We start from the raw sequence: 27,610 nt of genomic DNA on the forward strand, positions 1-27,610 counted from the left end.
TAGGTGCAATTATTTACCATTGGAGAGGAAGGAATGGTTTTAGCAGTTGATAGGATCACCCTTTATTTTGTAAGGGGGAGGAGTTGGAATTTAGTATTAAGGGATTGGAGGGAAGATATATGTTACACTGGCCTACAGAGAATTTGGGCAGTTGATTGCAGGGGAGTCAGGAGGTTTTTTGTAAGAGAAGAGGTAGAAAATAGGAGTAGGCAGTGGGAATTTACTGGAATGTGTCTGCCAGTGCTAGAACAAAGTTGGTTATAGGGGATGGCTGATGGAGTGTTGGAGACCCCTCCCCCTCAAATGTATAAGGTTTTTTCATGACGATTACCACTCTTAAAGTGGCAAAGCATCTCCATGGTTACTCACATATCCCAGACCAATAACTGCGTTATCGTGTCCCAAGCTGTTGTGATACTGGATGTGGAAATTGTAAAGGCCAAGTAATGTATTGAGAAAATTGCTGCTTGATTCACCAGAGGCTTTTGGTTTTTTCAGAATTCCTTAGCTCACAGCATTTTTAGGACAAATTGCCTCTAATGACATTTCATCATTTGGATGGCAACAGCCCTAAGGAATTTAACAATGCTGCTGGCCAAACACAGCCGAGGAATGAAATTTGCCTCTCCATATGAAAATGTGTAAAGAGACATTGTATTGGTGTCTTCATTGTAATAACTTTGCACTTACCATTGCACACAATGGGTCATGGTTATTCTGGTGCCATGACACAGTTTGTGGATATTCAGTGTCTATAGTTAATCTTCATACAGCATAACGAGACAAAAAAAAAAAAAACAAACAGCCCAATTTGCTGCCTAACCAGTAAGATGTCATCTATCAAGCTCTAAAGTCAGAACCTCTAACACAGTAATTCTCAAACAAGTTGCCCTGCCACTCTAGGGTGCTACACGATATCAGCACTGTTATGTGTGCAAACATTTACACATGATTTGCAGGATAAACCTCCCTAGATATTTCAAATATGAATCCATAGTGTCAACAACATTCTGATTGTTGTTTTTCTGAGTTCTTTGCAAAGGATGAATTGCTCTATTATTTTTCCTTAGTCAAGAAATGAGTGAAAGGTAAGATCTGGCATTTCCCAAGAGGTGTTTTCAATCTAATGGGGAGTGCCTCAAGTCTCAAAATGTTGAGAACCAATGTTCTAACAGCTTTAAGAAAGAATAAATATCCACAAGTACTTCTTTAGTAATATTTGCTATGTTTTTATTGTAATGATCCACTATTTTAAATGCATGCCTAATATTATTTCTGTATAGGTAAAATACAGATTTACAACCCTACAGAAAATGCTATATAATAATACAACACTGAATCTGCCCCATAGTTAAAAATTGCCTAATAGCTGCATTTTAATAATCCAACACATTTCAGTAGTACTCAAACTTTATGGATCTAATCTTCTAGTAGAACTGACAAAAATAAGTTTAGGTAGAAAATTCTATCTGGTACATTGTTATGACATTGCATTTTATAATGTTACCAAGTGTAAAGGAGAGTTTAGGGTGGGAACAGAGGGTGGATATGTGATCTAAATATACACAGTGTGACTGCTTTCTTCTAAATATAAGCTATCTGACATGGTAGTTTGCATTGTGGCATCATGACAGCAGGAGACCTGATGTGATATAAATGGTGCCAATCTATGCACTGTTGGCATCAGCAGCTGTCTCCTTGGCAGATTCCAAAGGCAGTCATTGGCAGCTTTGGATTTGCCTCTAGGTCTATCATATGGTTAGACTTTTGACTTTTTCTCTTTAGATAAAGTCCACCCCATCTGGAACCAATTTAATTCTGTCTCACCTTTGATACTGAAGAATTTATGTATTGGTGACTTTGTACACGCTGAGGTAATGACTTCTGACTAATTTAAATAAGACAAACCTAAATGTTATTGCTTACAAGCCTTACATCTGTCTAGCCTGAATCGAGCTCTTGCTGTCAAATACAAGAGCTAAAACCTACTCTTCTGAAACTGAAGGAGATTAAAAGCAGCATTAATAAAAAGCGCACAATGGAAGAACAATCTAGTTTGCTTTTAGCTCTGTGGGAAAAGGAGTTCAACTAATTCAGTAATTCAGTGATACTTTATCTCTCTGCTGTGCAAAGGATACAGAACTATACATGAAAGGCTGCGTAAGGTATGGCATTTACTATAAAGATTTAGAGCCAGATCTTTTCCCTCTAAATCCCCTTTCAAGTGGTTTAGTGTTACAAAGCTATTTTGGGCAGTAGATAATACCAATTTTCAACTGGGCAGTAGAGTGTAAAGAGCCATGGAAAAGAGTGTAGGAGTGATGGTAGCGTAGGTGGGTCATGCTGCCCTCTGATTAACCTGGTTGGATGGTCAGAAGCAAAAGTAATTTAAAGAATTCCTGAGATTATTCTTAAGTGTTCAAACCCAGCAGTCCTAGATATATTGGGATTAGAAAGATTGAACAAAGGCCAACTTTGTCCGTAAGTTCACCTAGTGCTGGTCCAGCAAAATTGGCTCTAGCACTTCAGTCCTTCAGTTTCCTTATGCAGATTCCTGAGCATGTGCCTACTCAGTGCTGCATTAAAAAAAAGGAAGAAACAACCCCCCTCCGTTCCCCCCCCCCCCCCCCCCCGCAACATTCTAGAAACAAAGGCCCTTCAGGGTCTTCCACACCTGGGTATCCTCACCAGAGTGCATCTGAGCCATTCTTTCTCTTTTGCAAGTAGCACATACAGGCATACACATGAACTTGTATATGCTATTAAAAGCCTGGGAAAATAGATGGACCTTGAAATCTGAACTTAAATTTATTTTAGGGTTTGGCAAATTGATGGGAGAAGGGGATACTAAGGCCAACTTCTTCTCATGGATGGACTTTGTGGGATAATGATAAATTCTAATTTAGGTAACAGTTAGAGCCCGTTGGACTCTGATCAGAATCCTATTGTATTAGTAACAGATAAATTCCATTGTCTTCCCACTTTGATTTCGATGTTCAATAGATCTAGCAATGAGGTTTGCTTTCCAGCTAGGTACCCTTATAGTATTCAAGATTGCTAGGAGAAAGAAATGATTAATATTAAATGTATTTTATGCCTGGAAAAATCTATTTTATAGGTTTTATATTCACGTATAAAGTATTTTGCACTGGATTTTCACTCATAGACCACTGGCAGTATCAAATGTCCAGCATAAGAAAAAGTCAGTGAGTCATCTGTTGAATATTGGGTTACTATTTATTTTTGTTAAACTCATCTTGCTTTCAGGATAGATCTCTCTCTCGCTCTCTCTCTCACTCTCTCTCTCTCTCTCACACACACACACACACACACACACACACACACACACACGCATGCATGCATGGAATCGAGAAAGGATAAGACAAAAAGAAGCAGAGCTTCTCTGTAATGCAGGTACACAGGAAACATAAATAGCTTGTTCACTCAGGCTCTGGATCCCAGTGCACTTCTTTGGGTTGTGATGACATCTGGCTGACTTGCTTTGGTTTCTTCCCGCTGATTCTCTCTCACACCAGGAAAGGACCATCCATGCTGCTCTCTCCTGCCATGCCAATTAGAGCAATAGTATAATGAAGCTGAGTCAGTTTCAAAACTGACCAGGTTTAGAGCTGATTAGGCAGATGGATAAAAGGATAGGAAAGACAAGACAAAATAAGATGGAGTGAAACAATATTGTAAGGAAGAGATAGCAGAAATGTTCAAGCTTCCTTTTCCCAGAAGTCACCTAGGCCGCAGCAGGATTGGAACTGAGTTACAGTATACAACTAAACATAATGTTATTCTGTTCAGTTATTATGTATTCACATTTTCAAGCAAGAAAGAAGCAACAAGTATTCACCAAGGTTACCCACTATACTGACAGCAAATTTTTGAGGCAGTTCTGTCTGTGCCTCAAGTGGTGGCAGCACAGGGGGCTGCTGGCAGGTGCAGTGCACCCAACTGGCAACTGGTTCCTGTTATTTTTGTGGAGCTCTTCCCTTCCCTCCCCCAACATAAGTGGGCACTTGGGATTGCTGCTCCAGTCATTTCCTCTTACGGAAGGAAGTCCACTATGATATAAGCAAATAAACCAACAATCCCTTTTTGTTTTCTCCACAGATAGTATTAAATCTCCTTTGTTAAAGTTGGTCAGACCCAATTTGAGAACTCCATCACAGTTTCTTAGCTGTCTTTCTCACCTGTCCCAGGTTCTCTCTTTCTCTCTCTCTCTCTCTCTGTGGTTTCAAGGCCTCAAGGGTCTATAACCTCCTTAACTAAAGCCTTCCATCTCCTCCAGTCTTGTGCAATCTCTTTCCTTGTCACATCTTTGCTTACTTCTTCCATATCAGTTTTTGTTATTTTCCCCATTGTTGCCTTAGTCTACCTTGAGGTCTGATACCCTCCACCTCAACTTCCAAAGTCTACCTTACATGCCTTCTCATCTTGGGAATCACAGTATGCTCTGTCCTTTTATCTTGCTTAAGATATTAGGACTTTTGTAAAAGTCCACAAGGCCTTGATGATGTCTTCTCCCCATAATATTTTCTTGAACTGCACCAAATATTGTCCTTAGCATTTTTTCTTCAAACATTTGCATTCTTTTTCCATTTGTTTTTGTCAGCATCAAAATTCCCATATAAAAGAATAGGATGAATAATTGAACTATACAGATGAATTTTAAGGTTTCTTAAGATTTTCCTTGATACCATTAATTTGTCCAGGCTCACCAGGCATATATTAGCATAGTAAATTCTTGTCTTGGTTTCTTCAGTTATTAGATTGGACTCAGTGATTATTATTCTGTAAATATTTAAATTTATCTACCTTTTCCACATTCATTCCACAGTCATTCTCTATCGTTATGTTCCTGTGATCTTACTTCTGGATGTGATCATGTATTTAGTCTTGCTAAAATAGATAGCAAGCTGAATTTCTTTGGTATTCAGCTCTATGATCTTTGTATCTTTTGTACTGTTTCCATTTCCTCTTCTACTAGGCAGATATCATCTGCATATGTAAATACCTGGCGTAATCCATACAGATTCAGACCTTTTCCTTCTTGTTAAACAGCTCTTATAACTTTCTCAAAAAGCAAGTTGAAAAGACTGTGAGTTCCCTTGTTTGAGCCCGCAATTGATTTCCATCAAGTCTGATAGCATTCCTTCAATTCTCATGTAACTGCTTGATCCTTCAATGCACGTATCATTAAGGCATTTTTTTTTTAATTCCAAACCCTACCATGATTCACCATAGTGATGTGATTCTCTGCTAATACTACCATCAGCCTTGATATTATATTTCTTTTGCGACTTCCCATTTCTTTTCCAGCAATAATTGCATTAAAAATATCTGATGAAAAATTGATCCATCTTTCTTGAACCCACGCTACTAATTTCATACAAGTTTTTTGTGCATATGGGATCAAATGGTTTAGAAGCAGCTGAGAAAAAATGTGTATGTTGTACACAGTAAGGAGATACCCCAATAGTTATTATACTCCCTTTGATCACTTTTGAAAATTGGCATATTATTGCCTACTTCCATTATTCTATTATTTCCTATTTCCAGATTTTTTTTCATCATCTTGTAAAAATGACACTTTAATGCTTTGAATCTGAATTTCAGTCACTGGGCTGGAAGATTGTCAGTCTCTGGTGTCTTGTCTTATTATTTCTAAGTACCAGATTATCTGTATATATAGCACCCCCCCCACCCCGCAAAAAAACAAACAACCCTTTCTGTTGGCAAACAGAGAAAAAGGCTCCTAGGAGATTGATCATTGACCTCCATATTGTCCATATTGATAATTCTGGACAAAAGTTCTTCCTCTTCTCATACAAAGAAGAGACTGTGCTTCACTGACTGCCCTGTAATTTCCTGATAGCTATTTGAAACCCATTTGGTTCCATTAGCCTCACAAGTCTAGGTAGATGGGTTGGTCTCAACCTGGAAGGGTGTGGGCAGTGGGGTCCCGCAGGGCTCGGTCCTTGGACCGATACTCTTTAATGTCTTCATCAGCGACTTGGATGAGGGAGTCAAATGTACTCTGTCCAAGTGTGCAGATGACACAAAGCTATGGGGAGAGTGGACACGCCGGAGGGCAGGGAACAGCTGCAGGCAGACCTGGATAGGTTGGACAAGTGGGCAGAAAACAACAGGATGCAGTTCAACAAGGAGAAATGCAAAGTGCTGCACCTAGGGAGGAAAAATGTCCAGCACACCTACAGCCTAGGGAATGACCTGCTGGGTGGCACAGAGGTGGAAAGGGATCTTGGAGTCCTAGTGGACTCCAAGATGAACATGAGCTGGCAGTGTGACGAAGCCATCAGAAAAGCCAATGGCACTTTATCGTGCATCAACAGATGCATGACGAATAGATCCAAGGAGGTGATACTTCCCCTCTATCGGGCGCTGGTCAGACCGCAGTTGGAGTACTGCGTGAAATTCTGGGCGCCACACTTCAAAAAGGATGCGGATAACCTGGAGAGGGTCCAGAGAAGGGCAACTCGTATGGTCAAGGGCCTGCAGACCAAGCCCTACGAGGAGAGACTAGAGAAACTGGACCTTTTCAGCCTCCGCAAGAGAAGGTTGAGAGGCGACCTTGTGGCTGCCTATAAGTTCATCACAGGGGCACAGAAGGGAATTGGTGGGTATTTATTCACCAAGGCGCCCCCGGGGGTTACAAGAAACAATGGCCACAAGCTAGCAGAGAGCAGATTTAGATTGGACATTAGGAAGAACTTCTTCACAGTTCGAGTGGCCAAGGTCTGGAACGGGCTCCCAAGGGAGGTGGTGCTCTCCCCTACCCTGGGGGTCTTCAAGAGGAGGTTAGATGAGTATCTAGCTGGGGTCATCTAGACCCAGCACTCTTTCCTGCTTATGCAGGGGGTAGGACTCGATGATCTATTGAGGTCTCTTCTGACCCTAACATCTATGAATCTATGAATCTATAAGTCTTTTAATTTGATGAGAGAGAAGAACCTTGACATTAAGACATCTGTCAGAGTCACCATCTTAATCAATGTTGATTTTAGTAAGGCAAAGCTGTTGCCCTTTAATAGGCATGTAAAGATCCCCAATATGTTTTTTATCTTGCTTCCTTATTTACATGAAATATAGCCAGTCTGAAAAGCTTTTTTTCAAAAAGTAAGCTGTAGAAAACTCTAGCATGAGGCTCAATGTTTGTACATCCTTTACTTGACTGCACATACATTCCTAACTAAGATTTAGTTTTATCTCTCTTATTCTATGTTCAAAGGTTATATGCCTGGGAAGGAAAGGGCAGAAGAAAGAGGTAAGTCAGATAGAGCTCTTCAATGCAAGTGAAGAAGCTTTGTGAGCAATCAGTTCTTGTTGAATGCTCATCCCACAAGATGTCTGGGTAGTTGAAGTCACCCATGATGACCATGCTCTAAGAGTGTGCAGCCTGTGCCAGTTGTCTAGAGAATTACTGGTTGAGCTCTTTCTCTTGGTTCAGAGGTCTGTAGTAAACTCCTACAGTTAAATCCCCTTCTTCATGATCTACCCATATATTGACCCAGAGGGTTTCAAGTTGCCCTTCTTATTGCCAATCTCCACTTCTATGGAGGTGCACCATTCCTTCATGTACTGAGCAACTCCTCCATCCTTGTCCCCAACACAATTCCTCTTATACAAGGTGTAGCCCTCTATACCTGTGTTCCAATCATAGGTACTAGAGCCCCACCAGGTCCCCGTAATCCCTATGAGATCGTATTACTTGTTGGTTAGTAGGAGGGCTAGTTCCTTCTGCCTATTTCCCATGCTCCTGGCATCTGCGTAAAGACAACTAAGCCTTCCCTTGGAGGCCTTAGGCTTCCTGGTGTGCTGTGGAAAATTCTGTCCTTCGGCTGGTGCCAGTGTAGTAAAACCCTCAGGTTTTCTTTTTTTAAATTTTGAAATGCATTCCCTCCCTTCCCTAACTATTTCTGACTTTTTCTCTCCCTCTCTATTCCCTATAGATAAGTATGATTAAGTTAAGACATAGGATAAGTTTTAGCATTTTTGTAGCATTGGTTTTTCCTTCTCTCCTTCTTTGATCCACTGTTTTATATTATATAATTATTATGCTTATACTGTTTTACTGATTTTTACTGTTTTTTTTTTCCTATTGATAATGTATGATTTAGGCCTACATGTGCAAGTTAGCATAAGAAATATCAAGTTATGTCAAGTTTCCATTTTGTCTATCAAGCCTCCATCTTGTGTCCTCTGCCCGAGTGTAACCTATGACTCATGTCTAACCAGTCTCATATAAATTGGTTCCTGAATGAATGGGGATGAATGACGGTGCTTGAGATACAATGGTAGCAGGCCTCTACAGAATAATCAACTCAGTGACTGGACGATCAGCTCAGCAACTGGACTATTGCCTTCCACTGACTCACCCAGGAACCATGGACCCAATACTGAAAGACAAAGACCCTACAGAAATCAGCCAATCCACTATTGCAACACAGACACCTAGAACTGCACGTACTCACCTGGAGTGCACACGCTCAGTACACCAGGGCTGACCCTTGCCTGGGCATGCCCCTGACACTAGGGTCATAGAAGGTCCGCCCTTATAAAAAGAGGTAGTGATGACAAACCCAGTGGGATGCCCTCTCCATCTGGACCAGCACTACACCACACCACCTATCCAGCCAGAGGCCCTGCCGGTGACCCACTCTGGACAACACCTTGCTGGAGAAGACCCCCGACTGTCCATCAAGGATCAACTCACACCCCAGGATAGGTAGCTATCATCCACCTTCCTTCCCTAAGCAAAGGACTTGGACTCTGTCCCTACCCACCTTGACTTCAATCCCTCCACTGAGCCTTTTTCTCTCCTGCTACCATTGTGTGGGTGTGTATGTGAGTGCTTGTGTGTATGTGTGTGTGTGTGTGTGTGTGTGTGTGTGTGTGTGTGTGTGTGTAGGAACCAATAACTTCATGGGGCTGTGTAGTGTGTTGTCTTTTTAATAAACCTGTTATTTTGAAAGCCCAAGCTGGGTTTTTGTCTTATTGGCCTCCTGATCCTCCTCCTTGATTTCCTGGTTATCTCCCAGTGTTCTCCCTCCCTGTTTCCAGCCCCAATCTCCCAGCTTTCTGCCTCTCGGTTTCCTGGCTTTCTCCTCCTTGCCACCAGACTTTGTCTCTTGCTTCCACTCTGGCACCAGGTGACCCCAAGTAACCCCGGGGCACATTAACCCTTAGTAAACCCAAGCCCCAGTGACCTCAAGTAACCCTGGGGCCACTTGACCCTAAGTAACTTCAAGCCAAGTTACCCCAAATGCCCCCTAGGGTTAACACACAGCCTTGAAAGTGCATGTTTGTGTATGTGTATTGGGTGTGGGGGTTCATCCCTTCCCAATAGGTCTCAGTATCTGAAGTGTGTGCTGTGGTCAAGGAAAGCAAAGTCCTCATGGTAGCACCAGTGCCAGAGTCTTCTATTCACTTCTTCTATGCATCTGTCCCACCTGTACCCATGACCCATAACCAAGAGGACTGAGGAGAAAATTACCTCTGCCCCCATCCTCTTGAGCTCAGCCCCCAGAGGCCTGTAGTCACTCATGATCTGGCCAGGATTGTTTCTAGCCATGTCATTCATGCCCACATGGATTAGGAGCATGGGGTAGTGGTCAGAGGGCTGGACAAATTTAGGAATCTTTTCATCCTTTCAAGCCCCTGGGAGTCAGCACACCTCATGAGTTAGAAGGTTGGGGTGGCAGAGTGCTCCCTCAATCCTGCTCATGAGGGAGTCAGCCACCATGACCATCCTGCATGTCTTCTTTGGGGTGGTAAATGACTGCCTTCCTTCCTCCAGAGCCAGTGCTTCTGCTGATGACTCTGCTGGTACTGTGAGAAGTGCATACCTGTTGCACAGTTCCAGGGGAGGAGTGAACCTGGTGTTGTGTGCCCTGGTACCTGAGATGACCATCTTCCAAGCAAAACTGGGATGGGATTCCAGGTCAGTATCTTTGTTGTTCTTCTTCATTCTGCTGGGCTTCTATGCTCTTTCCTCCTCATTCTTCTGGTAAAGAGCCTGGTAGTAGTTGCCAATCTTCTGCTTGTGTACCCTGATTGTGTGAAGCCTGCTCATCTTTGCCTAGAGCTCCCTCACATGGCACTCTACAGACCTCACTAGGGAGCATACCCCAAAAATGGGTGTGCCCTTGCTCTCATTCACAATTGCTGGCAGCCAGGCCTCAGTGGTGTGAGAATGAGGAGCTCCAGCACTGGGGAGGTGAGAATCTTCAGGGTACAATGCATCCCCACCATTGTACAGTGTAGACTGCACTACTACCATGTACCTGACTTCTCAGGCTCACTGTACAAAGCCTCATGCCCTTTTCAGATGTCCTTCTGCATTAATTCCTATGTTAACTCATGCACCAACTCACATGCTGGGCCTAGAAGTGACCCTGTTTGTGTAGCTCCAGGTGCACAGCTCCCTGGGGGCTGGGCTAAGTAGGAGCTGGGGTAGGACCTTGGCTTCACTCAGCTGCTGCTCTGCTGCTCTGCTACTGCTGAGTCCTACCTGCTGTGGTCCCCACTTACATCATGGCTCTGCACTGGGGGATCAGGGTTCACTGAAGGGTCTTCTGGGTATGTTTAGTTCTCAGGGGCATGATGGCTTTCACCTATGTGTCTCCACTGAGAGCAGGTCCCAAACTAAAAGTGCTTTCAGTTGGATCTGATAGAGTCCTGTGGACTCTTGTAGAGTCTTGTGCCCTCTTATGAGTGTGCAGACTGCTGCCTGCACTGCACTGTGCCACTTGCAGGGACTGGTTGCCCTGTCCCTACCCTGTCCTGCCAGAAGTCCCATGCTAATTCATGTGCTGGACCCAGAAGCACACTTGTTTGCGCTCTTTTTGCATGGCTCTGGTCGCATGGCTCCACTTACCTCACCGTGGTCCCCACTTACCTCCTGGCTCCATGCTCAGGGGCCAGGGTTCACCAGAGGGTCCACTGGGGGTCTTCAGCTCTCCAGGGCACAACAGACTTTCATCCATGTGTCTCTGGTGAGAGCAGGTCCCACACTAAATGTGATCTAGTGTTGACCTTCCACCACACACCTTGTTAGTATTTTTGATCTTTCATGGCAGGTTTTGAGCCTCTTTCCCTGTCCCCAAACTCCATTCTGCATCTGAACTACCTGTAAACCTGGTCTAGTTTGACAGGGCAACTTAACTTCTACACCAAGTCCCAAATGAGTCTGCCTCATATAGACTATACTAGGCCCTAAGCTGCTTAATTGCAATATGGTGTAATGTTTATTTGCTATCGGGGCCGAGGGGCTGTGGCCAGCAGCCCGGGCACGTGGGCCAGGGAAAAGGTCAGCACGGCGAACTAGAATTAGGCACGGACGCGTAGAGGTTGATTAAAGATTGTTTTACTTACACCGTAGGTGGTCGCGGTGCAGGCAGAAAAACTTTTTTGAGTTGCAGTTACAAAAAAACCCACACACGTGGAGTTTGCTAGGCTCCACTGAAGACACACGAGTGGAGTTTGCTAGGCTTCGCTAAACGAACATGAACAGAGCTCTGGATACCACTCACGTAGTTTGCTAGGCTCCGTGGACCGACCGAAATGAGAGTCCAAAAGGTGACTCTCCACAAGCGCGCAGGGTAGGGTACGTCGAGGGATAGTGCGGCGACGGGGAGAGGCTAGAGGTTGATCAGGCCCCTGTACCCTCCTTTAAGGCACACACGGAGTTTGTTAGGCTCCACAGCGCGCTTAGAGTTCTTCATGAGATGGATGTGAAGTCCTCCTCCTCCAACTTGGGCGGAAACTGCTCAAGCCTCTTATACGGCTAGCAAGCCAATCGCTAGCTGCCACGTGGGAATAATTTAGAAACAGCCAATAGTGGGAAACAAATTTACATACGGGTGGCGGGAACTCCTTTGCACCAGGGTTTTCTCTATGCAACTGAGAATTGCACCGTGCAAAGAAAGCTCCATGTGGCGGGAAATAATTCTGCAGTGCCTAAGCACACACAAAATCATACCCTTTGGGTCATGACATTTGCATTTGTTCAAGTTTGGATAAAAGAAAAGGCAAAAGAAATGAGCAAGCTAGAGCATGTCAAAATGACAATAATTTTGGAAAGTTTTAGAGAGAGGTCAAAAGAAGTAGGTTTAAAGTTTGCTTAGAACACGTAGTGATTTTATGATAGTTACATCAGATTTCAGAAAAGATATAGTTTAAATAGAGAATAAAATAGGTATATAAATAATAATTAGAGCAGAACATTAGCAAGATTTTTTACATATATTTTAACCCTATTTAGTAAACTTTAAATATTTATTCTGGTAATATAATACAAAAATCCAGATCCAGCTCAGGATTTTCACTCTTCAGTCTTGAACTACGGTGCTTGCTGAATTGCCCACCTGTAGGTGTATCCAGTTAGCGCTTCTGAAAAAAAAAAAGTTTCTGAAACTTAGGTAAGAAGACTTTTGAGACTGCGATAAGAAGGCTGGGTACCTACTGGAGGCTTTAAAAACTCTTAAGCCTTAGATAATTTAAGATTAATTTCTTTCAATTCTAATAAGATTACTATTTTGGGGGGTAAGTGCACATTTTGTATATTCTAATAATTTCCTTCATATACCTTATCTGTACTGTTTGGTCATTTATCTTTTATCTGTATTTCATTATTAAATTTGCTAATACAATCTATCTACATTTATGCTTGTCAGTATTTAATTTTGGTGAGACTGATTCTTCAGACCGTTCTTGGTTCCTAGAATACCCCTGGATGTAAATGCTCATTTAGACAAAGGATACTACTTTGCATCTTCACATGCCAAAGATGACATAAATTGATAGCAAAGAACCAAATGAAGTTACTTCCCATACTTCTGTGTCCTGAGTGTGGAGCTTGAGGATCTTTATGTAGTTACAAGGTAAAGAAACTGCCACTTTTGGGTAACACAAGGACAGGAATCATGTAAGTGCCTTTAAAATTAAGAGCCCTCCTTTTTCCCCCTGAAAAATAGAGATTTAAAAAAGACAAAACTTTTCAAATGCTATAAGAAATATTGCCGGAATACTGATGATTCTCTGAAATGCTTGCCCTGGGAATCCCATGTTTTAGATCTGTCACTTGTCTTGATAGATGTATTTTGTTTTAGGCATGATCTGGTAATAGACACTGTAAATGCAGCCTATTGTAGAACACCAAGGGCCATCTCTGAATAATAGAAAGTTTAGACCATGAATCCATCCATCACAAGGAAAGCTGAACTAAATGTATGGATTAAATAATTGTCTTCAAAAACTGATAGTAAATTAATTTATTTGTTGCTGACAAGGAGATTTGTGTTACTTGAACTATTACTTTATCAATATTAATTTATACAAATAGTCTGAGACTTTAAATTTCTCATGACTAAAACCTTAGGAGAAAAGGGTCATGGTTTGTTGATGTTGTTATTGTTGTTTTTGGTTTGTTTTATTTTTTAATTTGTGGATTTAATAATTGTTTGATTCTGACTAGTATCCTTTTTTTTAAAAAAAAGCAAGATGAAATATCTGCAAGTTCTGTGAAAAATAGATCCTTGATGTACTTGGGAGATAAGTCAATTTGTAGAACTTGAAATAAGTGAGTTGAAATAGATGGCTGTTGTGTAGATGACTAAATGTTCTTCAGTATGTGCCCCTGGACATTGCTGTCTAACAAATAAGAAATGTTAATGTATCATGCTCTCCAGTTGTTTAGTTGCCTTGCATGATTTTGTCTATTTTACTGGTGCTCAGAACTTGAACAGAATAAAAAAAAGAGTTTGACAAGAGGTAGGGTTGTGGAGATCCCACATAACAGTAGAGAGAGAAGGTTCGATGTATAAGATAATGGCATCATTAAAAATAATCTTAGAATCAGCAGTTTGTAATCTCTCTGATGTTGTTATATCTGGTTTTCTTGTAATAGAAAAAGGAATATTCTCATGCAAAGAAAAGGAAAATAAAGCTATAATTTTACTTGGAACCCATCCCCTTACAGTCATTGGACTTGTTACAAAAAACATAGTTGTAACAAACACGTAGCCTTAGGCCCTGGAAAACAGGCTCCTTTATTTTGCTTGCTTTTTTTTGTTTAAGTTGGAAACCAGAGGGAATCTCTTTAGTCAGTTCAGGGTATAAATGTTTGTGCCTTTTAGGTCTTCTATATATTCCCACCAATGTATTGCCACTGGTATAGCAGATGAGAATGTGTACTAATAGCAAGGCCTCAATAGTGCATGTGCTATATTGAGATAGATACAGAAATTTTGCTTTAGCTCTCAGTGGAATAAAGGCAAGAGTAGATAATCCATATGAGTTTCATTTGTAGTACCTTAAAAATATATTATTAACAGTATTCTAATGGACAGCCAACATGGCTTCATTGCTGGCAGGTCTTGCCTGACTAACCTCCTTTCCTTCTATGATCAGACAACTCAACACCTGGATAAGGGAGATGAGGCTGATGTCATATACAGTAAAAACTCTGTTAACTGGCACTTTATTATCCAGAAAAGTCTATCAACTGGTATCCGAGGGACACGGCAAAAACATAACCGGAAGTACCACTTGCAGGTTTCGCCGCCATGAGCAGAGTTTTTCTTTGCCATTTTCTTTGGCCGACAACCCAGGGCAAAGCAGCCTGCATAGGGCCCCCCTCCCTGTCCCTCGGCACACTGTATTTCCTGCCCAAGTGCAGGGGGGCTGGACCTGATACTCTTGTGGATCTGTTTTGGAAATAGATTATGAAAAATAGCTTCCTACTGCAGGTATTATAGAAGTATTAAGAGAGCTAGTGTTTTATGAGAAAGAACAGAAAATATGAACGAAGAAATAAATCACTTCATATTAAATTTAATGGTTAGTAGAGGTCAAGTAACTTACCCAACATTACTCTACCAGTCAATGCTAGGGTTAGGAATAGAACCAAGAAGTTCAAGCTTGAAATCAAATATTCCAACAAGTATAGAAAGCAGGGTAGATATGCATCTTTTAGATGACATAAATGAGGTGTGTGTGTATATACATATAAGGTGAACACAAGCTTTTGTGAACCCAACTACAGAACATTGTCTTATGTCAGGTCACGTATTGATGCCTGTAGTTCTCTGCACTCATTGCCCACATTCATCAGTTTGACTTTGTGGATTATATTACTTTACAACTACTGGTCTGTTTTGACATTAGTTTTATCTCCTGTGAGCTCACAATCTTTGATATTCACAGTCATTTCTCTGATCATTGCTCTAAGGTTTTTATAAGTTACAGCAAGACAAAGGAACTGCAGGAACAAATCAATATATGTCCTTTGGAACTTTTTTTGTTAGAGTTGTGGGAAGTGAATATTCATGAGCCTGAGAATGCTAAAAGTCTGAGAAAAACTAGTGTGAGAAAGGGACCATTGAAAAAATGTTGAATTTGAAATAAGATTGAAAATGCATATTATAGTCCAAGAAAGAAGTAAGTAAAATGAGAGACCGAAGGTGCCATTGAGTTTACTGTTAATAACATTTAAGGAAAATATTACACCTACTCAGTTGAGAGATTTGAGATGTAGGTGGATGGACCAAATTTCCCCCCGTAAGATGTAGCTAACAGCTGAAATTACCTTCATAGAAAGTCAGGATTTAGAGGTCACTGAGCCTCTGCAAATTGAAGTTCCCCTAAGAAAGACACAGTTTTATAACGAACTCTAATGAAGACCCCAATAATTTACTTTTATTTTCTAGCCTGAGGGAGCTCAGTACATTTGTTCCATGCTCCTGCTTAGTTTCCTCTGACTGTAGGGTGTGCTAAACAATATTTTATTTTATGTGGGTGCAGCACAGTCAAAATAATATATTAAGGGTGTCTTAAATCAAATGTCGGTAATCCTAAATTACTAAAGGACTTATAAAAATCACAATACTAATTAGCAATTTTTTATATATCATAACTCCCTCAGTTATGCTTACTGACCTCTGGAAAGTACAAATCAACAATAATTACAAGTTCAGAAACCAAAATACTTCATACTTCTGCAATGGTGAATGAAAACAAGGCCTGTACATATTGCCCATATGAGCAAAGTTTGTTTCATCTTCATAGGGAGCAGAGGTCTGGTCAGGTCATGCACTAGCAGAACAAAACTCCCTCTTGCCTACAAAATTAATGTCAATGTAATGGACTAGGACAGTAGTGTCAAACTCAATTATTCATGTAGGTCAGGTTCAATTTTATGTATGGCTGGAGGGCCAGTAGCAAACAGAAACGTGATATGACAATTAAATTACTCTATAATACAGGAAATAAATTGATAAACCACTAGAAGACTCTTTATGCTGACAGTACAGCCTAGTATAGCAGCTCATTGACTGACCTCTTACCTCTTAACTTGTTCTAGTGTTTTGGCTATCAGACTTTTCTAATAAACAATTTTAGGCAATATTTTGTTAACAAGCAAGAGAAGCATAGCTCGTTGTGTAAGGAATCAGTTGCCCATGGAGATTAGTTTTTGATTGTAATACCAAGTGTATTTCCTTCCAGAGCAATAGTATTCTGTAAAGCTGCTTAGCTGTGAAAAGGGCCACTATCTTTTTCTTGAATATTGACAGTATTTTTAGTAATTTTAGAATTACTTAGATAGCATACAGTAAAATAAATTATTATAAAATATGAAGTTTGAAAGAAAATGAAATAGGGGCTAGAACTTTGCAAAATAAGCCACTCCTAGCCAAGCCTGGGGAACTTTTTCCCCTTCCCCCTTCAAACTGAGAGCATAAAATTAGTCTTTTCTTGGATTGTGGCCAAACATGAGCTCTCAGATGCCAAGCATTTTTGCTTTAGTCCTTAATAGCCTTGCATACAAGAATTTATTTGAACTAAATCTCCACTGCTTGTATAACTTTGGAGTCTGCTCTATTAGACATGCATGTCTTAAATCAAACTTGCCTGAAAAAGCAGATATAGATCCTCTGCTATGACTCTAAGTACAAGTGTGGGGGCAGGCAACAGCTATGCCTCTGACTCTGACCCTGTTCCCATACCTGGGTTAGGGTCAAAGTTTGAACTGCAGAAACTGCCTGCCCCAGCACTTGTAGATTCAAAATGAGGGTTTTTCTCCATGTTGAATGGGGACAGAAAAACCTTGTCTTGGAATCAAGCAAATTCACTATAGTTATAAAATATAGACAGCTTAAGGTTATCAGAGAAGGACAAAAATGAAAGACAAAGGAAGCAGAGATAATATTTTGAGGACAAGTCATGGGATCATTGGCAATGAATATGAGAGAGAGACATTAGTGAGTGAATCACAGATGAGGGTGAAGTATGGAAAAGATACAGCATATGTACTTGAATATAAGATTTCATAGATTTCATAGACATAAGGGATGGAAGGAACCTCGGAAGATCACCGAGTCCAGCCCCCTGCCCAAAGGGCAGGAAGTCAGCTGGGGTCATAGGATCCCAGCAAGATAAGCATCCAGTTTGCTCTTGAAGGTGTTCAATGTAGGAGCTTGAACCACCTCCTGTGGCAGGCTGTTCCAGACCTTGGGGGCTCGGACAGTAAATACATTCTTCCTTATGTCCAGCCTGAAACGGTCTTGTAGTAGTTTATGACCGTTCGACTTAGTCGTCATCCTTTGGGGCACTCTGGTGAACAAACGTTCCCCCAGATACTGGTGGTCACCCCTGATAAACTTATAGGTGGCCATAAGATCACCCCAGAGCCTGCGCTTTTCCAGGCTAAAGAACCCAGGGATCTCAGCCTGTCATCGTAGGGTCTGCTTCCCTGACCTCTGATCATGCATGTGGCTCTTCTCTGGACTCTCTCAAGCTTCTCCACATCCTTTTTGAATTGTGGGGCCCAAAACTGGACACAGTACTCCAGCTGCGGCCTCACCAGGGCTGAGTACAAGGGGAGAATGACGTCCCGGGATTTGCTTGAGAAGCATCTATGGATGCAAGCCAGCGTTTTGGTCGCTTTACTAGCCGCAGCATTGCATTGCAGGCTTATGTTCATCTTGTGGTCAATGATGACCCCCAAGTCTCTTTCTTCCATAGTGCTAGCCAGCGTCGCACTGCCAAGCCTATAAGGATGCTGCGGGTTTTTCTTCCCAAGGTGGAGAACCTTGCATTTATCGGCATTGAACACCATCAGATTCTCGTCTGCCCACTTGCTGAGCCTGTCCAGGTCAGCCTGGATCACCTGCCTGTCTTCTGGTGTGGATGCTTTGCCCCAAAGTTTGGTGTCGTCAGATGGGGCCCTGAACTGTTCACCCAGAATCCCTCTGTTGGCCACTTTCGCAGCCTGTTGCATATGATTAGTGTGGCACTACCCTCCTTGAGGTGAAGCCAGACCAAGTTGCTCTGTGCTTCTTCTGTATATACATTTTGGAGGATCACAGGACTCATAACCAGAACATCCAGTTCCAGTAGCACATGGATCCTTTCTGGGGGGACATCTGGAATACATATATTGATTAGTGCTGAGCTATGTGGTCACTACATCTTGAAATGCTGTTGACTGTTCCGGGGCATAGCCCAATAATGAACAATATGGTAAGCCATGTGCCTTTTGGCTTTGAACTAATATCATGCATAATGTGTGTGTGTGTGTGTAGGAACAAAAGCGCTGATGTGTTTTAATGGACTACCTGTGTTAAAACATGCAGCAATTACAAAAAAGGTAAAATGCATCAACTCTGGATAAACTAAGTCTATAGGTACTCACAGTAATTTGTTTATTTGTTTTATTTCAAAGTCAGTGTCTTTGGGACAGGGTGAAAGGGATTTCCTTTTTCGTGTTTTTTGTAATCGCTGCATGTTTTAACACAGGTACTCCATTAAAACACATCAGCGCTTTTGTTCCTACACACACACACACACACACACACACACACACACACACACACACACACATTATGCATGATATTAGTTCAAAGCCAAAAGGCACATGACTTACCATATTGTTCATTATTGGGCTATGCCCCAGAACAGTCAACAGCATTTCAAGATGTAGTGACCCCATAGCTCAGCACTGATCAATATATGTATTCCAGATGTCCCCGCAGAAAGGATCCATGTGCTACTGGAACTGGATGTTCTGGTTATGAGTCCTGTGATCCTCCAAAATGTATATACAGAAGAAGCACAGAGCAACTTGGTCTGGCTTCACCTCAAGGAGGGTAGTGCCACACTAATCATATGCAACAGGCTGCGAGAGTGGCCAACAGAGGGATTCTGGGTGAACAGTTCAGGGCCCCATTTGTTCATGTTTGCCAGACATCTAAGGCTGGTGAAGAAATAAGAATGATTGGAAATGAGAAAAAAAAAGGTACAACTCAGCACAGCTCTGGCAGTAAAGAGATTTTGAAATGTATTTAGTGCAGTGACTCACCATGAACTGGAAGCCAGCACTGAGGGGGAACAATGGTGGTCACTAGCATGTATCTTCTTCAGATGGACTACACTGGCCTGTCCTTGTGGTAGATCCCCATGTGCAACTTCTTCTTGGGATCAAGATGGGAGAAAGTAGTGAGGAAGACACTGTTCAAGACCAAACAGACAGGAGGCAAGGGAATGCCAGATATTCTGTTGTTCCTCTGGGCCAAGTACCTGAGCCAGATCTTCCAACTCGTGACTGGGGCAGAGACAAAAATGGCCTGCTTTATCAAATACTATGCAGGGCATTTGCTGAGATGTTGACAGGTATACACACTGCCCAATGGGAAACTGTGGACAGTGGAGCAGCTATGGTTCTACAAGGCCCTGGGCATTTTTCAGAGCAAGTATGGCCTGCTCAAAGAATCCTCTGCAACTATGACCAACCACTGGAAAATGCAGGAGGTGGTTAGAGCCAGAGAGAGAGACTGTTAACTGTGCACCTGCTCCCTGGCAATAACTGCCAGGCTGCATGGGAGCATATCTTCCACAAGGGCCTAAAGAAGGACCACAGGGATTTGAACTGGTAAGTAGCCCACTGAGCACTGCCCATGCAAGCTCTGATACACAAGAGCAGATAAGCCAACCTAACTAGCCCAGGGAAACCTGCCCCTGGAAAGTAGAAACCATCAGCCACCTCTTGTGGTTCTGCCCATACACCAGGGAGTTGTGGAAGAAAGTAAACTGTCTTCGCTGGGTGGTGAGAGGGAGAGATGACACTGTATGGGCACCTGATCAAACAACAGGGGACCCCACTAGCCCACTTAGATCAGTTTGTCTCCTATGTCAGGAGCACCCTGTGGAAGACCGGGAACCTGCTGATGTACATAAAGCTCTCAGTCAAGGATTATGTTAAAATGGGACTGAGTAAGCTCCAGATGTACTATCAGAAGACAGTAGGAGAGGACAGAAAAGAGGTGGCAAGGATACTTAATTCACCCCCAAAATTGGGGAAATACTTCAAAATTTTTAAACTGTTTTTGATATTTCCAAAATGTCTTTTTCTGAGACTACTAAAATGTTAACTCATTTTTAAAAGATTTTTTTCTTTTCATTTCAGAACAACAGTTTGTTGAAAATATTGCATTTTCGGACATAAAATGAAAGATTTGACCCCAGAAGAAATATTTAAATGTTCTACTTCAACAAATTAAAAATAAATATGTCTCCTGATATTTTTCTCAGATTTTTTGTTTCAGTTGCACTTTAGTATGTATACAAAGCATCAGCATCTGGTTATTTAGCTTCCCCAGAAACAAACATGACTCTGGCTTTCAAAATGAGATTCAGAAGGATGCCTTTGCTGGAACATGGTCTGAAGTGGAATTATATGGCTACTGTGTTGAACAAAAGATGCCACTTGCTCATATAGAATATATTGAATACAGTAATAGTTATCTAGTATTGGTCTCTGTGCTATTGTACAGCAGAAGAGTTACTTACAATTGTGAAAGGAAAAAGGGAAGAAGATAGGTCATGTTTCAGTGAGTTAGAATCTTGTATCTGCTTAAGGGGGAAAAAAAAAACTTTAATTCTGTCTTTTAAGGATTGGACTTTTAAACTTGATGGAAAATGAATCTTCTTTAAAAGAGTGCAGGTTGGTCATACATCACTGCAAATTCTTTCTGCTTTCTGTTTTCTCAATTACTATGGCTAGTGAAGCCAATTCCTTGTCATGCATGTTGGGAATAAAGATAGCACTTTCTATTATGATTTGCAGTTTATTCTCCACAAGTTCACATAATCATTCATACCATTCTATTGAGACATGTATAATGTATCATTATATATGAAGAAATCATATCATGGGAAGGCAACTAGAAAGCTCCTATTTGATTTCAACTTAAAAGATGAATGCACTCAAATGAAGAGAAAAAAAAAAAGAACCTTTTGTATAGAGGAGTACTGAACCAAAATGAAGATATGTCCTAAAGTGACCTCACAAATGGAATAAAGAAGGGCATGAAAAGCTAGAGATCCACTGAGCATGTGTGTTTGAAATATGCAATGGTTTTGGCTCATCTCTGTAATCTCCATCTTCCTCACTTCTAATTCTATGAATGGCATCTGAATCCAACATATATATCATTTCATTTCTGCAGAACTTTAAGCCTGGCTGACAAAGGTGTATATAAAAATGGAACCAAAATCACATTTTGCTGTCTCTAGGTTAAAGCTCACCTGCTCTCACAGCTTCATGCCACAGGTGAGAATGGATATTTTGATAACTAATAAGCACTTTTGTTCAAATACAACAGATTCTATTAGCACCAATCTTTGAATTGCAAACCACAAAGGATTATCAAGAATAATGCTGTTGCTGTTCCCATTCTACAAGTAGGAATAAGTGTTGTGGCACTTAACATTGCAAGTAAATCCCCACGAATCTGTATTTATCAATATCTTTTTCTTTTTTAGATGTTTGGTCCTCCCTCTCTTAATGGTCAGATTCTGTGCACCACACTTTCAAACTTTAGTATTCCATTCGGGTGAGCTCCTACAATTCACCCACATACCATATTTTATTGGATCAGTCTATGCCCCACTAACCAGTTCTGTAAACTCAATTACCTTCCTTTGCAAAAAACAGAGAAACAAACAAAAACTACTGCTCTTTCCCCAAAGCTTGCTCTTCAGCTTCCTGTTTTTAGTTCCTTCCCTAGCCAGGTGCCAACAGCAAGTAACATGAACTGCTGCTTAGTTCCATCTTGAATCCATTCTCATTCCATATTTCAAGTTCTTCTGATCTAAAATTACTAAGTGTATTATCTAATGTCTTCAGGGGGCACTAGAGTGTTCAAGATCATTATGGATGCTAAGGTTGTGAACTGGACTATCATTGGAAAACTGGACCATCACTGGAGACTAAACAATGAGATTCAGGAGGGAAGAAAGTAAGGGATTAGTTGAGGTCAGAGGCAGATATTACTGGGAAGAGAATAGCATTTTCAGTTAAATAAGTGAGGAAACATTTGTTTGTATACTGTATTGATCTGAACTCAATTTGAATCTCAAATAAGGAAAAGAATCAGTTCAAAAATAGATTGCACCCGCTCTGATATTCATTACATTCTTGTTTAATTATGAGGAAGGTCAGATAGTCATTGTCTACCTAAAAGGTGTATTTATACAATGTTAATCGCTATGTTATCTGAACACCTGGCACACACCTGACTACACTAAGCAGATGTAATTATTTGATGTACTTGATGTTAGTTTTTGGAAATAAAGTTGCAGTTTCACTTAGTCAGCATTGATTAACTGGTACTGCACCCTCATTCTCATAATTAGTGTTGGGCATTATCATTCACAAAAACAGGATCTGCATGAGAGCACATGGATGATATCAGGTGGAAGGATTCCAATCAATCTTATACATACAGCTGTTGTATAAGAAAAAAGTAACAGGTCCAGTATATTTTAAGTTGATACCTTGTTGAATTGTCTCATTTTTCTTTTAGTTTCTTAATAAGTGGAAGCCATGGGGAAGAGGAAAGGAAAAATCTGTATGCTCCCTTCAGCTTAATTTATTAACAATGGATGGGTCTGTTTTACTGCTTCAGGTGTTCAGGTGTTCAGGTGTTCTCCAAAACTGATAACATGAATAAGACAAATGCACCACTAAAATTAAATTAGGAGTCACCTTGAGGAAAATAATATCAAGTGCGTACTTTGTTACAAATATACAGTGCATATTATCTGAATGCAAAGGTGAAAAATGAAACACATTAAAAAGTGATCTGATAGAATCTGTTGTATGTATTAATGTTAAAGGAAAAAATGCCCCAGAGAATCAACTGTTAAAATATTGTACACTGTACAATGTGATTCAGATTTCTGAGTTCAGAGTTTTTATCTTGCTGTACCTATGACAATCAGTCTTCATAAAATAACTTTTTAACCTTTTATTCAAAATATAGAGAAAGAAGGAAAGCAGTTAAAGCATTTGCAATATAAAGTGTTAAATATGGCTTTATTTTAATCATCTTCCTTATCCCCTTTTCTTTTAGCTATAAAGAGTTTTTATAGGGGAAATAACTCTATTGGACAATGTTTTAGGAGTTATCAGAGAGAGTAATACCTGTCCTTTAGAGGGAAAAGAGAAAATGTTAGCTGAGATGGGTGGAGCTGCTGTGGTTGAGTCCAGTCTTGTTTGTATAAAGCCAAAACAGGACAAACAGACACAAGAGGTGAGAGGAAAGAACAAAGATAGAAAGCACTGCTCCTTTTTTGGCACTGACTCTTTGAGCCTGATTGCTGGAAATAAAAGGCAGCACACAGCCACACTGTGACCTGGAAAGTTTTATCAGCATCAGGCCATTTAAAACATCACTTTTAGCTGCTTTTTTGGTCACAGGATCATAGCAGTGTTGCAAAAGATTTGGTCTTGGCTGGCTAAATCGCATGTCATTAAATAGGGAGCAAAACACAGAGGGATCCCAACAAAAAAGAAAAGAAACCTAGGGAAAGAAAAGGAGACAGAAGGCATAGACACAAGTCCCATAGCACAAGTGTTGTATCACATGGATCACATGGATGATATCACGTGGAAGGAATCCAAGACTTAGCCAAAACTGATGGAGGACGCAGTTTCATTTGAGTTGCTCAGTCTAGTCAGAACATCTCACAGGATGAGGGTAAAAAGTACAAAATAGTGTCATATGGATCCCAGGTTTTCAAAGGGTAGTATGAGAAGCCAGGATATGAATGTTTGTCCTTTTTACTCTTATGGCAATACCAAATTTTGGATCCCATAAAGGGTTTTTGGAATAGACATCTTTTTTCATTATTTTGTCAACTATTAGACTACATTTTCAGCACCACAATTTTGGTCCATGGATTTCTGGTCCCACACTTCTTGTTTACCAGTCTGTAGATGGTAACAGTAGATCTTCATGTTTGGTCTAATTTAGTCTTTGACTCTTGCTGACATAAACAATTTTATATAATAAGATGAGTAGGGCTTTTGTTAACTTGGACAGCTTTAAGTATGGGCTTCTATGCAATAACTCTTACATGTTAAATAGATGTGAATACCATGTATGAAATCCATTGGGCTTTTTAAACCTTTTTCTAGGTGATTAGGATTTCTCAAAAGTAAAAAAAAACCCAAATGCAAAGAGATACTGATGCATGCATAGAAATTACAGTAATAAATTAAAAGAATGGCTTCTAATTTGCCATAATATTTATAGAAATGTATGTTGATATTAATCATCAATATGCATTTCACCTTTTAGTATGCCAAATGATGACAGCTTGTGTCTCCAAGTACTACAGCTTGTGTCTCTAATTACTACTTATATCTATGTCTAGATATGAAATTTAAATCTTTGTATACAGTTGCATTAAATAGAACTGGATAGAACATTTTGAATGACATTTTATTGATACATAATAGTGATATTATATTGATTTTTACTTCTATATGAATATTGATTATATGCTTCATAAATATATATTGTTTTCAATTAGTTTTTCTGGGGAAAGCTTTTGGCTTAGACTATAATTGCCTAGAGAATAAAAGAGGGAGAGAGGAAGACATGAACTGATAAACTCAGATTTCTTTTTTAATCAGAATACTATCATTTAAACATAAAATTCATTATACAGAAGTTGATGGAAAATAAAATTGTCATCTTCCAGATCATTCTAATAGTAAGTTGTATGCTAGTTTTATGTAAACCTGTTACGAATTTTCATTTATATATGAATCAGAAGCTACAGTGAAGGATAACACCAATGATGCTGGATCATCAATGACGATCTTCCCTGCATAAGGACTGCTACAGGGTCACGTCAGACTTTTGAAATTCAGTTATATTTTGTCAAAAATGTCACAACGTGGAAAAACCATTTAGCAAAATGCTGCAGCATATATAATGTGTACCGTGGAAACATCAGTAGAATATGGGCCAAAATGTAGCAAGTGAAAAACTACATTGTTAAAATTCTGTGATCACAAATAATAAATGGATTTTTTGGATTGGAAAGGAAAATAGTCAAATAGCTCAAGTTGCTTTTGCAATGTGTATGGTGCAACTTCTGATCTCTCTAACATGCCACAGATGGGGCGGGGGTGGGGGTGGGGCAGAAGGGCTGCCAAAAATAAATGCAGAGGATTAATCTCTTTCTCACACCATCCTGCCATCTGCTGCCAGCCTCTTACATCTGTTGCTAATAACAAATAATTAATAATAATTGCACTAATTAATTAATAAGGTTCTGGTTCATTATATGTCAGCACAAAGGTTACATTTTTTCCTTGGCTTTCTCTTTGAGGCTCTTTTTTCTTTATGGTTAATTTTGATAAAGGTGAAAGAAAATGTTTGTGCTTTTCCCTTGAATACCAAACCTGAAAACTAATTGTGTTTCTAGTCTTATAAAGTGTACTGTATGGTATGTGATACAACCCCTGATTTAAAAAAGCATCTTTATCTAAGATGTGTCAGTCTCATTGAACTCACTGAGACACAGGGTCATAAAGTAGAGGTTTCCTGAGTGTAGACCACAATGAGCCTAATCATGTTTATATTCAGACAAGCATGGGTTCAAATGAAGATCTCAAAAGAGCTATTCTGATGAGGCTCTGTAGAAGAGTAATGCAAGTGCTCAGATAAAATCAAATTATTTTTAAGTTCCTGTTTATTCTGCTTAACCTCTTTCTTAAGCTTTTCTTCTCATCCTTTTCATATTCTTTTTGTCCATTGAACCTGTTCCATTTTTCATTCCTTTCTCAACAATTTCTGACAATTGTTTTCAGTACTTGTTACTATTCACTTTTCAGTCATTGCTCAAGGTTGCTCATCACAAAAACCTAGAAATGTTCTAGATTTACAAAGATCTCACATGTGTTTATTTTAGATTTGCAGAAGTGGTTTGGGTTGGGGTTTTAGCAGCCTTTTCCTTGAGACTTGTTTCTTTGAGACTTGAGGAAGAATCACTCTAATAAAGCACAACAGATTAATATCTTACCTAGTTTGGCTCTTTTGACTTCACTGGTGTTACAGTTGCATAGGATTTGGTCCAAATATATTAGCCAGCGTAAGTGTCCTGTAGCTTGCTTTGTGCAAATAATTGCATTCAGCTTTATGAGAGAATATTATTCTCTCCAGTTGTTTTCTGTTTTCCAACAGCTCCCTCTAATCAGAACACGAACACCAGAATGTTTACATATGTCAAGTTGTAGATCTGGTGCATTTGGTGCAGGATGCGTCATGACGCCATTCACTCTCCATCCTTGTTCCCTAGCTCACTTATCTATACAGAATGGCTGTGTCCAGATAAGCATGGATGTTTGGCTCCCTGGGCACAAGGAGCAGCAGCACACCTTGCACCACAGCTACCAGGGGTCAAAAAAACCCATGGAAACAAAAACCGGAGCAGTGCAAACACGGGCAGCGTGCCCTTGCAGTGCAGAGAAAACCTGACTGTGTGGTATATGATGCTGCAGATGTGTTTGCAGCCCTACATACCACATGGCCACAGTCATCTGGATGCACCCACTTAGAGCAAATCTTCAGCTATTGTTGACTCTACTATATGCTCCAGCCATGGAAGTAGACCATATGGGAAAGAAAGCAGATTGTTCTTGCCTCTTGACTCTTCTGTGGGTATTTATTCAGGAATGCTCTAAGGATTAAGACCTTATTAAACATTTTGTTTTCATTTAAAAATATTAAGTATCTTACTACTGAAAACTATTTTTAACATAAAACATTATTTACTTTCATTCAACTTATGTCAGAAAGCAGTGCAATTTATATTGGCTGAAGCTAACAAATGGTATTGCTGTTTAATATTAGCATCTGCTGCTATGTTCCATTAATACTTAAACCCAGCTCTCATAGCCCCCAAGAGCTTGAAATAGAAATTTCTTTCCTAACCATTCTATTAGGAACATGGGATTTGTCATTCTATGATCTGTCTTGTTTAGTGCACAGAATAAAATGATTTGATTCAGACTAAGGTTAAAGAACTCAAGCTGTTGGTAGTTATGGGGTAACCTTCTGTACTATGGCCCAGGCCCCAGTACTGAGAAGGAGAGGGCCCAGCTCCATGAACAGAATTAATGGCACAAGAGGCCTTTAATAAAGGTGTAGGCAGTGATTGGCAGGCCTGGGGTAGAAGTAGAGGGTCAGGTGACCCAGTGAGAACATCATAAGTCCAGGGCTTGGTC

The 27,610-nt window shown here is 40.4% G+C and overlaps 1 long non-coding RNA gene across 1 annotated transcript in view; it reads left to right on the plus strand.

Annotated features, from left to right (window-relative positions):
- Positions 1–27,610, plus strand: part of LOC109283276 (uncharacterized) — a 133,849-nt gene that overhangs the window by 43,471 nt on the left and 62,768 nt on the right. The window contains exon 2 of the long non-coding RNA XR_002090382.2: positions 9,827–9,970. This is a non-coding gene — a long non-coding RNA (uncharacterized LOC109283276). The remainder of the gene's footprint in view (positions 1–9,826; positions 9,971–27,610) is intronic.

This window comes from Alligator mississippiensis, chromosome 8 (genome assembly GCF_030867095.1).
Source record: "Alligator mississippiensis isolate rAllMis1 chromosome 8, rAllMis1, whole genome shotgun sequence".
In the NCBI taxonomy this organism is placed as follows: domain Eukaryota; kingdom Metazoa; phylum Chordata; order Crocodylia; family Alligatoridae; genus Alligator; species Alligator mississippiensis.